The sequence below is a fragment of the Mytilus californianus genome, unplaced genomic scaffold (assembly GCF_021869535.1).
Source record: "Mytilus californianus isolate M0D057914Y unplaced genomic scaffold, xbMytCali1.0.p SCAF_2, whole genome shotgun sequence".
Classification (NCBI taxonomy): domain Eukaryota; kingdom Metazoa; phylum Mollusca; class Bivalvia; order Mytilida; family Mytilidae; genus Mytilus; species Mytilus californianus.
Genome location: NW_026262668.1, coordinates 75,750,242 through 75,768,860, shown reverse-complemented (window position 1 = coordinate 75,768,860; position 18,619 = coordinate 75,750,242).

Below are 18,619 nucleotides of genomic sequence, written 5' to 3'. Positions count from 1 at the left end.
ATTTGTTCTTTTTTCCCGTGCACTTATTTTAACGATCTAGCTATTGCAGATTAATTCGCATGTATTAAACTAGTAGTACAAGTCATGCAAAACATATATCAACTGATGAATAACGATCTCTTTGTATGAAGTATATATGATTTTAAAGTTAGCATACTAGCCTTTAGGAATTGTGTGTAAGTAATTTTAAATAAAATTCCATACTCTTTGTTTGTATTTCATACTGACAGTCAAAGTGCTAAAATGCTGGTTGTTAATACAGCCATAATGCATTAGAAATCACTGCCTTTTTGGGTCACAACATATCGCTGTGTTCAATGAAGCAAATTTTGGTCTGCAGTTTTTACTTAATTCTAAAAGTGAAATTGCGGTGAAAGGTTTATCAGATGGTGCTTTTGATGACATGGAGTCAACTAATGACAGGATGTCATTTTAATCTCATTCTATGAAAGTCCTCAGAAAGATTAAGCGTCACCAAAAGAGAAATTAAAAAATTGTTTTTTTTTTATTATTATTTTTTTTTAACTTATTATAAATGTTCTCTCAACATTGCGTCACGATTCTATATTTTTCAGCAAACGTCAATATAAAGTTATGGAATGGGTATTCTGGTGGGGAAGGCATGGAAATACAACTCAATTTTTTTTAAATTTTGAAAAGTTATCAATTTTATCATTGTAAATTTTACCTTTTATTAAGTCTCCCAAACGAAGTTTGGGAAGACTTATTGTTTTTGCTCAGTTCTTATTATTATTATTATTCTTCTTCTTCTTCTTCTTCTTCTTCTTCTTCTTCTTCTTCTTCTTCTTCTTCTTCTTCTTCTTCTTCCGCCGCTTTTAAATTTGAACTTGTCCGCACCCGTTCTCCACAACCGCTTGTCAGATTAACTTAGGGTTTCACAATATGTTAGACTAACATGTCTAGTGGTGCAATCAGGGTTTTGTTTGTGCAATGGGGTTTATAAAGGGGTACTTTGAGGGGCAAAAAGAAAAGAGGGTTTTACTATAGAACCCTATGGGATTTTATTTTTTTAAATTTTCAAATGATTATAAATTGAAAACCGTTTGTGATAAACACAATCTTTTTAATTGAAAATGTTCTAAATGATAAAGCCCATTAAATGAAATACAGGGTTAGTCCCCAGGGGTCACCCCCACCCCCTGCCATTTAAGAAAGATCTAATACCTTGTAAGTGGTCAAGATCCCCACCCCTAAACCATATATATTCTGGTTTGTCATACTAAGATGGTTTGAATGATGTACAGGGTTAGTCCCCAGGGGTCATCCCGACCCCCTGCCATTTGAGAAAGTTCTAATATCTTGTAAATGGTCGAGATCCCCACCCCTAAACCATATATATTCTGGTTTGTCATGCCAAGATGGTTTGAATGATATATGGGGTTAGTCCCCAGGGGTCATCCCGACCCCCTGCCATTTGAGAAAGTTCTAATATCTTGTAAATGGTCGAGATCCCCACCCCTAAACCATATATATTCTGGTTTGTCATGATAAAGCACATCAAATGAAATACAGGGTTAGTCCCCAGGGGTCACCCCCACCCCCTGCCATTTAAAAAAGTTCTAATATCTTGTAAGTGGTCAAGATCCCGACCCCTAAACCATATATATTCTGGTTTGTCATGCTAAGATGGTTTGAATGATATACAGGGTTAGTCCCCAGGGGTCAGCCCGACCCCCTGCCATTTGAGAAAGTTCTAATATCTTGTAAATGGTTGAGATCCCCACCCCTAAACCATATATATTCTGGTTTGTCATGATAAAGCACATCAAATGAAATATAGGGTTAGTCCCCAGGGGTCACCCCCACCCCCTGCCATTTAAGAAAGTTCTAATATCTTGTAAGTGGTCAAGATCCCCACCCCTTAACCATATATATTCTGGTTTGTCATGCTAAGATGGTTTGAATGATATACAGGGTTAGTCCCTAGGGGTCATCCCGACCCCCTGCCATTTGAGAAAGTTCTAATATCTTGTAAATGGTTGAGATCCCCACCCCTAAACCATATATATTCCTATTTGTTATGTCTCAAACATTTGAATGATGTATACGGTCAGTCCCCAGGGGTTCCCCCCATCCCCAATGTTCTTATATCTTGTAAATGGTTGAGATCCCCACCCCTAAACCATATATATTCCTGTTCGTCATGTAACGAACATTTGAATGACGTATAGGGTCAGTCCCCAGGGGTTACCCCCACCCCCAATGTTCTAGTATCTTGTAAATGGTCGAAATCCCCACCCCTAAACCATATATATTCTGGTTTGTCATGCCAAGATGGTTTGAAAGATATACAAGGTTAGTCCCCAGGGGTCATCTCGACCCCCTGCCATTTGAGAAAGTTCTAATATCTTGTAAATGGTTGAGATCCCCACCCCTAAACCATATATATTCTGGTTTTTCATGATAATGCACATCAAATGAAATACAGGGTTAGTCCCCAGGGGTCACCCCACCCCCTGCCATTTAAGAAAGTTCTAATATCTTGTAAGTGGTCAAGATCCCCACCCCTAAACCATATATATTCTGGTTTGTCATGCTAAGATGGTTTGAATGATATACAGGGTTAGTCCCCAGGGGTCATCCCGACCCCCTGCCATTTGAGAAAGTTCTAATATCTTGTAAATGGTTGAGATCCCCACCCCTAAACCATATATATTCCTATTTGTCATGTCTCAAACATTTGAATGACGTATACGGTCAGTCCCCAGGGGTTCCCCCCACCCCCAATGTTCTAATATCTTTTAAATGGTTGAGATCCCCACCCCTAAACCATATATATTCCTGTTCCTCATGTAACGAACATTTGAATGACGTATAGGGTCAGTCCCCAGGGGTTCCCCCCACCCCCAATGTTCTAGTATCTTGTAAATGGTCGAGATCCCCACCCCTTAACCATATATATTCTGGTTTGTCATGCCAAGATGATTTAAATGATATACAGGGTTAGTCCCCAGGCATCACTAATGCATATAACTTTACTTGACCAAACCAATTTTCACTTGTTGTTGCCCAATGTCAGGCGACCCTGGGAATTACGAATTATGGGAGCTTCGTTTGGGAGACTTCGTAACAGCATCCTGTTACAATCATTTCTTGTTTATATAGAACCAATCAACAACTCAATCAATTCTATTTATAAATATATGTACCCTTCAATTTGTCAATGTAATGATAATTAACATTAGCCTAAATTATGAAGCTAGTAGATACTTATTACCCCCAGAGTCCTTTATGCGAAGCCAAATATTAAACAATAAGTTACAAGTAAATATTAACTTCTCACACTTCCAAGGAGGGATAGTTGTTCGTATGAAATTTTATTTCTTGATGCCTGCATCCGGAAAAGAAAAAAACTCTAAAACATTTTCGACTATATATTTATTGTAACCAATAGATGAACACTAAAGGCGGAATGTTATATATGGCTGAGGTCATATTTGTTGTTGGTGATAAATGACCTGTTAAAACAATTTTTTTGCATGTTCTCTAAATTTTTTGTTGAATATACAATAAATAAGAAAATTAATAGCAGAGTTAAACAATAGCATAAAGTCTGTAATTTCTCTAATACCTTTGACAAGGTATTCTGCTTCATAGTAACCAAAGTGAAAACATGTTGATAATATTGTATCAGGAAAAACACAGACTATAAAGAACACCATTACTAATGTCAATGAAAGAGTTGCTTTTCTTTTCGATCTCTTTCGGATACGTGTGCGCTTTAATCGCAATAGAATAAGGATTGAAAATGACAACAGCAATATTATTGGTATCATTGTTCGAAATATATAAAACATATAATTATATATCCATGGGAAAGTGCCCTCTTTCCACATTTCGGATAATAGTAGAACGCTCTTCATGACTCCATCTTCTGAAATGCTTGCGATATATTCGACTTGATATCGAAAACCATATGGAAGTGAGATAGCAAAAGACACAAATGTTACACTAAATGAAACAATGAGAGCTCGAGCATTTGTGCAAAGATATTTTGACTTCTTTGAATGACAAACATATATGTATCTTTCTATTGCTATACAGACGGTCATCCATGCGTTACAGAACATTGTTGCATTGAATATATAATGAGCATACGGATATAAAACATGGAGCGCAGTATTTCCTGTTTCATAATCTACCATTTCTTGTAGAAAAATGCAAACACTGTATAAAATATCGTCAATTATTTTCAATAGATCCGAAACAGTCAGGAACAATAACAAAATTGTAGTAGTTGATCGCATTTTCCTTCTTGATAAGACAATAACACCGAAGATATTTGCAGGAAGACCGAAGCAGCAGACAATAGGGTACATTATAAGTCCAATGACAATGCGTATGTTTAAATAAAACTGAATCTTGTTACTCGTGTGTGAAGTAGCATTTTGCAAGCTTTCATTGCGTGAGATGTTGTAAGTACTTCTCAGTGTCAGCAAACTAAAACAGAAATAAACTGTCAATTTTGCAACAAAACGTACAGTAGATTAAAAAAAAATTAAAGAAACTTGAATCCTACCCCTCAAAAAAAATACAACCTTTATTAATTAAAAAGATCACAAAATAAATAAAGAACAACATTCTTAATATCTTATAGATAAACTTTTGCAAATGTAAAAGAACAGGATGAATAATCCGTGTGATAATGAAATAGAATTTCTCTTCTTTAATCTTATATAAAAAAAAGACAAGATGTGGATATGCGTCAATGAGACAGCAAAACCAACTAACAAAGTATTTAGTTGGTTTTCTATTTTGAATTGTTCACACTTTATCATGCTTTTTATAGCTGAGTATACGGTATTGGTTTTGCTCCATGTTGAGGACCGTATAGTGCCCTTTATCTATTTACATCCTCGTTTTTTTTTGTCCCTGGTTGATAGTGGATTCATTGGCAGTCATATCACATCTTAATAAAAACATTCAGAGTATAACATGATGTCTTTGATAATAGACAAGTGTATACATTTAAATAAAAGGAGGTGTGGCTTGACTCATCAGATCGAAGACACTATGCACACACACAAAAAAAAAACAAACAAAAAACGCAAGGTAGAGAAATTTTGATCCTTTAGAGCAAAAATATCACCAATGTAACGGTAAATGTTGTTAAATCAACAATTTTATGGATTTTAGATTTCATCTTGAATTTACCAAGTTTGGCCGTTAGCTCTGATTCATAACAATACAGGAACGTCTGTTTTTAAAGGGTTGCAGTAAGTTCCTTTAGGAATACCTTAAACTTGTCGATATAGTAAATTGCCGAAACAAGCATATATGTTTTCAGAGAGAAAATTATTGATAAGGCTTAAAACGGTTAACAGCAAAAAAACATTTGCAATCAGATTTAAAATAAAAAATCTGTTTGATTAAACATGGAACGTCTGTTTGATTAAATTGAGCGGAAGTGTGGCGAGGAGAGACAAAAGTCATAACTGTCAACTGCATTAATAGGACCATCAAAAGCACGTAATTTATCTAAAACATCTTAAGAGATTTAAACACTTCATAAATAATTAATTCCATTTTTTGCATATGCTTTATTACAAAAATTAATATTATTTAAGAGTTCTACAGTTGTAGTTGAAAGGACAGAAATGTTAATTGTAGAACACCAACTAAAAGCCGAGGAAAAACCATACTTGATTTTCTTTTATGCAGTTAAGGGTATATCAAATGTTCAAAAGGGACTTTTAGCTAAGATGTGGTAATGATGTGAGTGTCTGTTATTTGACTTTCAGTGGTGTGCATGATCTTGAAAGAAGAATGCGTTTCATTTTAAGAACTTGTGTGCAGTATTTACGTCATAAAACCAACTAAATGTTGGCTGCGTTTTCGGCCGGCGTATTATTTCTGAATTATTTTCAAAATGTGATATTCGAATATCCACAACATTCATACATTTATTCAAATAAGAATCAAGAGATTTTTTTATCAGATTTTTCCCGTTTACACAATTTTTTACAATACGATGAAAGAGTCTTTTGTGACCTGACGACACTGTTTCCAATCTATTTTAGATGGAGGACGATATTTTGGTCCTTTTTTCAAAAAGTTTTTAACATTGAGTGGACGATATTGAGGTCCCCCGTAATAACATGGCCATAGGAATCATATCTAAAATTCGAGTATTATTTTCTACACGGACGTCTGATGTTACTGACGTATTAAAAATTAAACTTCTGCTGGTTAAGCCTTTTTCAATTGATTTTTATAGTTTGTTGTGCTGTAACACCACTGTCCAAGGTAAGGGGGAGGGGGTGGAGCGCTCACGAACATGTTTAACCCCGCCACATTCTTTATGTGCCTGTCCCAAGTCAGGAGTCTGTTGCAGTAATTCAGTGGTTGTCGTTGGTTCATGTCTGTCATATTTATTTTTCGTAATTTGTTTTGTTATAAATAATGCCGTTAGTTTTCTCAATTGAATTGTTTCATATTTTTCGTGTCGGGGCCTTTTAAAGCCGACTATATGGTATAGGTTTTTTGCATTGTTGAAGGCCGTACGGTTGCCTATAATTGCCCACATCCACTTAATTTGAACTTTGGTGGATAGTTGTCTCTTTGGCAATCATACCACATCTCCTTATTTTTATGTTAATTAAGGTTATTAGCAAGATTTTACCATATGTTTATAATGAAAAAACGCACGATTTTACAGCGGCTGTGTGTAGTAAACTCCTCAGTGTATAAGGCTTGTAGACATAAAATCTTACTTTTGGGACGAAGCATAGTTTGCAGTATGATTTATTAAATCCAAGTAGGTTTTCTTTGAAAGATACGTTTTTGTAACACATGAAATACCAATTGACCTTTAAATGATAAAATAATTTGCAAAAACTTTCTTCTTCATCTAAAGCTTTAAGTATGTCTCAATGTTTCAGTAAACCTATTCAAACGTAAAACAATATAAAAAAGAAAAAACGTTAGTATAGTCATTCTTAACAAATTTTCTATCTGATTTTGATACTTTTTTAGGTTTTCTAGCCTGAAGCATCGTGTATTTCTTCCTTATGATAAATAAAAAAATAAATGATATCACTTACAACTCCATCCTAACATCCAGATGTTGTCTGTGCAATTAATAACCTCTAGCTAACAGCTATCATGCATATACGTCTTGTTTATCTAGGTGCTAATCAAATTGCTCTTATCGAAAGAAAAACTTGCTAGTTTTAAAAGTCAATGTTTGCTACATATTATTATCATGTAACAAAAGGTGTTAGTTTTCCCAATGAGAAATATGACGTTGTCCAAAAGAAAGAAGATATAGGGGAGGGGTATATATTATTCGTCGAAGATTGATTAACAACAAAATAACTATGCAACTCAATTTCAACCAAAATACGAAATGAAATCAGTTGCTCCAAAGGGGTATACTAGTGACACCCGTTCTATTACTCATGTCCAATTAGTAGTCATAACCGGTGATAATGTTGATTGATTGACCGATTGTCGTTTGTTTAACATCCAGTGGCAAATATTTCATGAATGTTTGGGACGAAAATAAATTAAACAATACAGCAAATAAATTGGTACTTCAAAGTAGGTAGAATAAGAGGGAATACTATATAGTAATAGTTTTGCCTTGTAACATGTCTAATGCAGACCTTACAAATGTTTTTAAAATGTTTACTTAGAGTGGATGGAGTGTCGGAGATCGGGATATTGGCAATAAGACAATAGCAGACTGGTATTTCTCTTATACTAAGCTAAGGCCTTACCGAATTCATAAGGTACACCAATGATATGTAACCAGTTTTTATTCTAAATTAGTTCCTTAGAATGAACTGTCATACAGCGCTTTTTTAGAGTTTCCTGTTCTTTTAAAATGATGTAGAATCTTTTCTTATAATACTGCTCAATACAATCTGGTAAACTAACTTACAGATCATGAAATTTAAATGTTTTCAGATTATGTAGAGAGTTGAATTAATTTGTGTTCCCAAACTCCTGTTATGAAAGTAATGGAAAAGTTAAAGATCAGAAAAGTATTTTTGTTTTGTTATAATCAAAACACTCTTCGGCTTTCCACTTTCACGACAGGTCAACTATACACTCATAGTGTGAAACTGTATTGATCAAGATGAACTTGGTTACATCTGTATATCAGAAAAGTAAACTTTGCAAAAAACAAATAGATTTCATCATGTGTGTCACACATTTTTACATCCCAGCCCCTTTGTTCTACAAGGGGTGATGTGAGCCGGATATCCCCTACCAGATCGCCCTAGATTGAGTTTCTTTGTTCTGCATGCTTTTCCTTGTTCTGTAACATTTTGGCGGGAATGTCAAATCCACAATAAAACTTAGAAATATTTATACGGAAAAGACTAACTATCAAAATTTATGTAGAAAAAATCTAGTGTCTAAACTGGGAATCGAACTCAGGACCTTAAGCATATAGACCCACGATTCATACCCCTACACCAGGACGACTGGATACAAACTTACAGTTAATTTAACATATTTAAACATTGTATCCGGGGCTCATAAAGGGTATATACTATATAGTAATATATAAAGTATATTATAATGATTGTGTGGCGTTCTAAACTTCATTTTATGAAGCGTACATGATTTTTTATCTGATTTAGAACAGCTGGGATGTAAAATAGATATCCCATTCGGATTTGGTGTGTCTGACACACCGCGTCCTCATGGGATACTATTACTTACATCGGATGACCGTGAGGGCATTCCGGTGTATTGTTGCCACAGACATTTCTACCCACGTGATTTTGGTTTTTGACTGATAACCGAACGCAAAATAACATTCCTTTTCGCTTGTTATATATCAATTTCATCAATAAATATTCATGAAAATAATTTTTAAGAACATAGATAAATGATATGAAAATGTTTTGTCGTGAGAAATATATATATCAATAACAAATCAAGAATACCGAAAACTTGTGTTACCGCATGCGGAAGAATATCTCAAGAACGTTTTGCATGAAAATATGAATGCCTACTCAAATCCAATCTCAAATTAGAAAAATCGAATTATTACAGAAGAGTGTCCACGATGCACTTGCACTGCACTATTATTAGAATAGAAAAATGGAATGATATACAAATGGATGAAAATTATATAAACATGTAACTGTTATATACAAATATTAATTTAATATATAACAACAGACCAGAGTATACTGATTTGTATCACTACAATATAACAGTTATTACGGTGAGGTTGAATTCCCTGTCATTTATTCATCATCCACGCACGAACTTGTCTCAGAAAAAAATATATCTATGTACCTTAACCTCACTTTCAGGTATAGAGATGTGATTTTTTTTTTTCTTAGACAAGTGCTTGTGACCATCCTCAAGAACTTGCGGTCATCGATGTTCAGTACTTCAGTACTTTGATTAGTTTTGGTGTTCCTTTCCCTTAGTTACAAGCGTAGCTGATGCAGGTTAATCCAGATGCAAGCGTTGTTAACACGGAAATTACACCATATTATATGATTTTGATGGGTTTATATTTTGTTCTATTTTGTTTCCTTTTAATCAAGTCAACATATAAATGATGTACATGTACAATAATGCGACATTCAAAAAAATTCAGAGAGAAGATATTCTGTAAAGAATTTACACAGAGTTCGTCTTTACATCAACTGCTAGAATTTGATAAAATGTACTGTGTAAAGATTATGCTTTGTATGAATAATGCAAAACACTTTTTTATTCTTGGCTTCAGGGTACTGTAATAAGTCCATTGTGAGGTACATGTATTACAATTATTTTGCGTCAGTAATCCGTCCATTTGACTTTTCTTTTCACTGTTGAATTTTCTTCTCGGAAAATCCTGAGTCGCTGTTAACCAAACTTGGAAAGAATAATGAATATAAGTTCATATTCCTCTCAACTGGATAAAAACATGACAGCCAATTACAATGACAATTCCTGATTAAAAAAAATGCCCAATGGTCAAATATCCAATTTCACATGCTCACTTTTTTGAGTGAATATGATCAAAAATGTAAACAAACAGACTTCCTTTCTGGTAAAACATGAAGAAATATGCTAGAACCTTATATATAAGATCATAGAAGGTAAATTAGTATTTTTGATAAAAAGATATTATCAACCCTAAAATTATTTTGTTCTAAAAACGTTTAATATAGCCTTACAAGGCTTTATTCCAAAATATAGATTAAAGCCATTTTTATACACATACCAATGCAAATGTCAACGGAAATGTGCACATGAATCTATGTATGCTTGGATATACAGACACTTTACAAAAATTCTTGCTTTTGCATTGAAAAGGAAAGGTTCAAACAAAGTACTTTTCAAAGCACGAAACAATGCATTAAACCAGTTTGATAATGCTGTATTAACACGTACATTTCATAAAAAGTCATCCTTCATTTGCATTCAGAAATCTTCATATTAGTGTACCGATATGGATTGCATACAGTAACTATTTATTGATGTAAACACTCTTTTATGTGAGCTCAGACATGTTGGACTGAGACGTACGTACACATAGTGTGTAAAGCGGATAAATATGTTTTTTACAGAAAATATATCCTTAATGTTTCATTTACTATTTGTCTTGATGGAAATATTAGCTATCTTGGTGTAATCAGGAGAGTACAGAATTTTACTCCGGTGTTGAAAATATATACACCCATAGGCGCAGCCGAAGGTCGTATGCATTTTCAACACCGATGTAAAATTCCGTACACCCCTGACTGCATCGAGATAACGAATTTATTTCTTATTTAGCGTTCGTTTACTTTTTTTATTCCCGGGAATAAAATTGAAAAAAAATCTTATGGCCAACTCTCACTACACATTTTTTCAACATCGACGATGCCGTGCATTTTTCAAATATTATCTATTTATTTTTTTTTATTTGTGGAAAATTTGAAAAATTTATTATTTGGGGAATATTGGAGAATATTTTTTTCTTCACTTGGATTTTTTTTGTTTTTTTTGGCAAAATACATTTCATTTTTTGGAAATTTTGGCATATTTTTTTTATCCCCTTGTAAACTAGGGTGGGGTGTTATTTACACCCGGATAATTAACCAATCAGATTGCAAGATTCTTGCTTCATAAGAAATAATGTTTTATCGTTCTAGAAATGAAAAACAAGAACAATGTTCAATTGTTCCTACTGTGAAGAGGAGTCTGATCAAGCGTATGCTATGCTTGGTCACACAGTAATAAAGCACCAGCATAGCTAAACAATAATTTATTGACAATGTATATTTGTGAGGTGAACGCATATGATATACACTTTTATTCTTTTTCTTATTATTATATCAAAAGGATCGTATTGAAGCTTACAGATTATTTATTTCGTTGTTTATTGAATACATTGGACAAGTCCCAGAGTTTATCATCAACTCAGTAGTCAATACTTCGGTATTGACATGATTTATAACAAACCTTTCTAAAATTATGTACCTCCAAGGGGGACAGGGAAAGAGAAATATGGTCACTTAAGTCCTCTTCCGACCGACTCTTGCCAAAGTGAGACGTCCGTTTGGCCGCTGTGTGGGATGTTCAAGAACGCAGCTACGTCCGGTCACAATGGGGCGTGTAGAGAGAGTGCTAAGCTCATTGCACGTTGAGAACCCTTGCATATAGCATAACATTGTAAAGTGTTGTTTTCATTTTTTTATTAGATATTCCATTCAATTCAAATGGGGGGGGGGGGGGGTCCTCTTTGAGTACATATTTGGGGTTATATTGAATTTTTCTGATTGTTTACGTTTACTCCTTTTCTTTAGTTTTCTTGCTCCTATGTTTTTTCGTCACTAAAATATTATTGACTGTAAAAGCAAAGGTAGCATGCAATGAAATTAAAAAAAAATATGAGTCCCTGTACTCGGTTCTTAAGACCGTTTCAAAACGGACCCATTGATTTCTTATATATCGTAATACTGCTAGGTTATGGTAAAATGTTTTCAGAACAGAGATTTACATTAAATTGAAAAAGGTTAAATTTATCAACATTGTAATATTTTTTTTTGTGTGAATTATTGGGAATAAATAATATTGTCACTAATTACAGTTATAAACTAGAAAAAGTAACCTTTTAAGGTCAAGAATGCCTTATTTCTAATTCACATTTTCTTCAAAAAACCCGGACCATTTGTTAAAAAACACTGACGTTTTAACTGTTGCTCTCGAAAAAACACGGACAATGCAAAACACTAAATTTTAGGTTAAATACAACGAAATTGTGAGTCTTTTGTGCTCAAAACATGTATAGTAGTCAAAATAAGATGGACAGTCATGAATGAAACTATTTTAATTGCAAAATAGCAGTCAATTGACCTGATCGCATGTTTTATCACTCGAAAAAAACCCGATCTACACTCGAAAAAAGTGGACCGATTCACTCGAAAAAACACGATCTCCGCCGGACACTATACCTACCGTGATATATCCACTATTAAGTTTCATTATATACTGATTGGGTATCAAACAAGTCGACAACGACAAACAGTTTGGAAGGTCATTCTTCAAAAAACATGATGATTTGCACAAAACTAGGCAGAAATAAATTACATTTGGGAAAATTCTTTTATAAAAATATTTCTGAAATATTTCAAAATTGTGCTGGATATGACAAAAAGAATTGCCGTCAAATATCTTTCTCTATTTTTGATTGGGTAAATTGTTAATCTTTACTCCTCTGTACTATTGTGTTGGTACACATGCCGTCAATCATGTTACATAATTTTACCTGAACTCTATACAAACCTGGCAGATATTTTTTCATCCTTTGATGAGAGATCTTATGAAAAAAAATATTACATCTCACCGGATAAGGCGGCGAAATAAAAGACCTTCAACTCTGAACTCAGAAACTTAAAAATCAAAGTCTTTCATAGTTTTTTTAGTAATAATCAGCTTCACGGTAGAGGTAAATTATTCTCGATTCTGATTTGGCATATATATACATATGTTTCTGCTTCTCTGAAGAAAATACAAGAACGAATCTATATAGAATTATAGGAATGGCGAGAGCATTTTTATCACGGATTTTCAAAGGCCGAGTTCACTTGAAACTCTAGAGTTGACTTCAGAGTTTCAAGAGTATCACATGAACGCATTCGAGTTGCTATTCGGAACAACTCTAAGTAACACTAGGGTAAGGCCCCAATCAAGCATAAAAAATGAAGAAATCTGATTAGTTTGACATCATTCAAGGGTTACTCGAGTTTAACCCTGGCTCAGTGGGGGTTGGAACCGGGGTAAGCCGAGTTAACTCGAGAGGTTCAAGTGAACTTGGATGGTTGAAACCCGAGTAAATAATGTTAACTCGAGAGTTTCAATTGAACTCGGCCATACATTACTGATCGGGTGGTTACCATGACAGCAACAATTCCTATTGGAATTGATCTTTCATTATCTATTTTGAAAATTGTAAACATAAGTTTAAATGTTAGAAAGATGAAAAGCAACCGACAAATATCTACTTGATGTATTCATTTTTTATACTTATTATAGCACTTTGTTTGAAGTACTTTTGGAAGTGATACTTTTATGACTTATATAAGGACTAAGACATTGGAAACAAGTGTTGAAATTCTAATGGTGGAATTATATATCATATAAAATTGTGAGAAGATTAACAGAACTATTTTGTTTTCGAGCTTTTCTTATGAAGCATTCGTATGTACACTCAAAGGAGTCAAACATCGAGATTTTTGTGAAAGTTGACAAAACTTCTAGATTTCAAACTGTCGACTATTACATTTATTATTTAAATATTGCTTGTGATGTTGGAGATGTTAAAACTTAGATTCGTTCTTTAACATTTCAAAGAAATCTAGAGGGCCCATTGATATTATGAGAATTTGCAAATGTCAATTTGGATATGTCAATATGGATAACTGATATGAAGTTGTTCTCCTTTGTATATATAATTAAAGAATGTGTAGGAAATCAACATAGATATCGATACACAGCTGCATTTATGTTTAATAATTCCCAAGCAAGAAGTCTATAAAAAGGACCAACCAGCAAATTTAGTATGTACCGGATCGTCTAGAATAGACGATACTGCGCAGATAAGGAAAAAAAAATATAAAAGTCTACAAAGATTTGCGCAGTGGTATGAATATAAGATGGTAAGATACGAAGATGTTATAAAATCGTGTTGTCAAATATTTCGGCTAAACAAATAGCCTTCGTCAGTGTCAATAAGTAAGTGGTAAGTAAGAACACATTGAGTCCTTTTCTTTTTCTTTTTATATGCATGTATATATATTCTGATCAAATAGTACCATAACTTCTTGTCAACTGTTTCAAATTGATGTATTACCTTGTTTTACTAAATTTATAAAGAGTAATATTCTTACGAATTTTTTTTAACATATAAGCTGGCAGTAACTGCGAGAACTCTCATCCTGTACTTGGTGTCTTTTTTGTTGTGAGGAATGTATAAACTCCCTGCCACGCCCGGTCTGTGTTTTTGTTAGATGTTTTTCTGCTTTTTATCGATCTGCTGAGTTAAGTCGTTTCCAACAAATATTTATAGTTTGTTCTTATGTTGTGCCGTTACACGACTGTCTCAGGTTAGGGAAGGGTTGGCGCCTTCAAACATGTTTATCTCCGACACATTCTTAATGCGCCTGTTCCAAGTCAGGAGCCTGAAGTTCAGTGATTTTTGTTGGTTCATGCCTCATATTAGTTTTTCGTAAATTGTTTTATTATAAATTAGGCCGTTAGTTTCTCAATTGAATTGTTTTATATTTTTTATGTCGGGGCCTTTTATAGCCGACATTACGGTATGGGGTTTTCTGATTGTTGAAGGCCGTACGGTTGCCTATAATTGCTTACATACACTTCATTTGAACTCTGGTGGATAGTTGTCTCATTGGCAATCATACCACATTCTCCTTATTTTTATATAGGAAATATTTACAAGTATGCTCAAATAAAATTTACGATACGGCTTCACTTACAATTTCTTTTATAGAAGGAAAATTCCATCTGAAAAGTTGGTAGTAAATTACTCATTGCCAAATTTTGCACAGCTGTAAATACATTTATTTTGATCTGCTGATAGTCTATCGGAGAAAAATAAAATAATTTGTGGAAATTCTGATTGGAATACCTATGCTATCTATGCATCTTTCATGAGATACATTGAATCTGTTGTATTTTAATAAATACGCAACGACGTCAAGAATGAACTGTATGGCGGTTGTACTCGTGATATAGAACTATTAAAACTTGTAACAATAAACTATTCTTAATATTTAGTATGTCATTGAAATTTCAAAATTACGGATTGCTTATTTGTAACACCAATTGCAATATTCAAGACAATCAAACATTAAGGTGAACGTTCTTTACAATGTAAGATTTATGCACTGCTAAAGATTCATGCGACATTAAATCATCCAAAGTCATTCAAGTGTGAACTGTAAGTCAAGTAATACCCACTGATGAAGTTACATCGATACATGATGTATAAGCATATAAGATATAAGCCTAAAGTGAAAACGTAACCAGTCAAGCGTAAAATGTAGGTCGATGTGTGAACGCCTATTATTATCTGAGATGCATCCATTAATGACGTTCAATAGTAAGTGATGTATAGCACCCTAGATATAGACCAAAAATCGAAAATTTAAGCATCGTAGTTTTGGTGACCGTGGATGTGCTTAAGTTATATGTATTCAATAGTGAAATTTCCTTGGAATGGATACATTCTACCATACACATATATCCGGACGAATTATTAGAAAAATAGAATTGAAATTGTTAGCAATGAATGCTATTTTTACGAATTCAGTCTTGTAATTCGTTAGAATTTCACTCACAAAGTAAGCATTATCAAATCCTTCTGACTTGCTGCTTCTAAATCTCCTGCGCGCTCTGTTCGTGAAATATTTTTAATATTTAGCGATTTGTGTATTGATTTTACACCTGGGTGGTGGTAGGCGCGATATAAACATGTATGCATCTCTTGCCTCTATCATATATTTATCAAAACAAAATATTTGATATATTATTTTTTTAATTTTGTTTTATTCAAGAATCATCAATTTTTCGTCAGATTAAAAGAAAAAAAGTGCACACTTGAGTTAAGACCAGAATATGCCACACTATGGTGTCGATTACAAGTTACGATAAGAGACTGTCAACTGTATATCGGCGAAGTGGTATATGTTCTGGGGGTTTGTTATCAGAGCTTACGCTGCGATTGCAACGATTACAGTTTTTTATTAACTCTTTTGAAGTTTTCATAAAACTCCTATTTAAAGTACAATATATGATAATATTAGTTGTTGTTTGAAGTAAAAGGAAAAAGTCTGTGATCTCTCGAAAACCCCGTACTACGTATGTGGCTTCATAATAACCAGTATTTAGTATTGTTGACATGATGGTATCTGGAAAATTGCACATCACAAACACTGCTATAACAGTTAAAATGCAAATAGTAATTCTTTGCTTGGAATGTCCCAAGCGGTGGTTACGTAAGTCACATATAATACGTGCACTGAACACTATTAATAAGACGAGCGGCAAAAGGGATCGCAGAACATAGTGTACCCAGGTAAAACTAACAGCAAAAGGGCCTTTTACCCACAACTTTGTTACTGTTAGATCTAGATCTATCATTGTGCCATTCGTTTCATTTTCTGATACGATATACTTGCAGGCATAAGGAATTGACATTAGAAATGAAAAAATCAAAATACAAATTGAAGTCGATGCTGCTAAAGTCATTGTACACAGTGATCTTGCTTTGTACGGATGGCAAACTTCGACATATCTTTCTATGGCAATGGCAACTGTTAAAAGAGCTGCAGCCATCATTGTGGTGTGGAACACGTAGTGTGTAAATGGGTATAACGAAATGAAAACTCTCTTCCAATCTGCTCCAGGTATCTCTGTGATCAGAACAACAGCGAAGTACAGTATATCATTTATGATTTTAGTCGAATCGGTTGCAGCAAGAGCTATACAGAAAACATTTGTAGGCGTTCGCATTCCTTTTCTTGTAAAGACGATCACAGCAAATGTATTGGCGAAAAGTCCAAAGATGCAGAATATTGGATATAATATCAATCCTGTAAATCTGCGAGTAACCATATAAAAGCTGCGAAAATGGTCATGTTGAGTCATAGTTGAACTTATATTGATAAATATTTCCGTTGAATTTTGATATCCCATTTCGATTACTGATGACATTGATATGTAATGCCTGCAAAAAATTATAAAAACACATTAAAATTCATATAGCTTTGAACAACACCTTCTTTTAACAAAATGGTGATAAATGATATTTTTATTTAACAGAATAATTTATCAATCGAAAAGTTGTGATTTAACTTTACAGTACCAGTTTACAATAAAATAAAAAACTTATATATTGTTAACATTAACGCTTATCCCAGTAGAAAAGTTATCACAAAATTGTATTTTGATATGACAGAGATAGAGAGAAGTGAACAATAGTTACCTCTTGACGGAACTGTATCATCTACGAAAACAACAAAAACGACGATGATTTTTATAAATTTAAGAAATGTGTTAATTTATAGATGTTATAAATATACATGGCAGATGTTTAATTGCTAATAAATACATGTGCGAAAACTTTCTTACCTAATAAGTACACGAGGCAAAATCAATAACATTGAAAGTCTCCTCTGAAACACTTACCAAAATATTATTGTTGTCAAAATAAATGTCTTTCCATTTAAGGTTCTTCAGAAGGAATTGATAAATATGTGTTTACATCACACAATTTACTCTGAGTACAAACAAAATGTGCCCCATGGAAAGTTTTAATACATGGCAGGTCTTCAATATAAAGATTAAATGCATTGTACACACGCTATAACCGGCTATCGGTACTACAGATGCAATAGGCAACACAGATTGAAATCTTCTGTAAACCATTGTACTGCAAGGGCAATCGGAACAACAGACAAAAAAATATTGTATTAAATAAATTATTCTGTGTTATAAAAGTTATTATAACATGTACTCTTAAAATGCTTTTATTTAAAAAAAATGGAATTAACATCTTTTTATACATATACGAATGAAAAAATCAAAGATACTATTTAAAAAATCTATATTTTTGACAGCCAAGGTTCCTCAAGATGATGTTCAACAAACCTATAGGGAGGCCGAGCTAAGTTTGCTGTTAATATACAACTCAAGTTGAGCAAAATGTCATTTATTCAAAATTTATCATTAATTGAGAATGACATATTAACAATATCAATAGTAGCAAATAAATGACAATGACATTAAAAAGCAAAGGTGGGGTTTAGAAAATGCCCCAACCAGTATATCATACATTACAGAAACAAATAATAAAATACTTCTACAAATACAATAAAAATAATCTTGTGAAGCATCACATATCCAGTATCTCAAGATGATAAAATAATAACAGTAAAAAATAATGATTAAAACTGTCATTAAAATTGGGTGGAAGATGGGAGGGTGTTTGCAAAAAGTTACAAAATATTTTCCAAGTTTCAAATAAAAGATGTTTCTTCTTTCAGAGAAATTAGCTGAATGACTGCTTGTCCAAGTTCATGCAATAATCTGATCTTAATTTCCCTCCCAATAACTGGCTAATCCACTTCCTTAT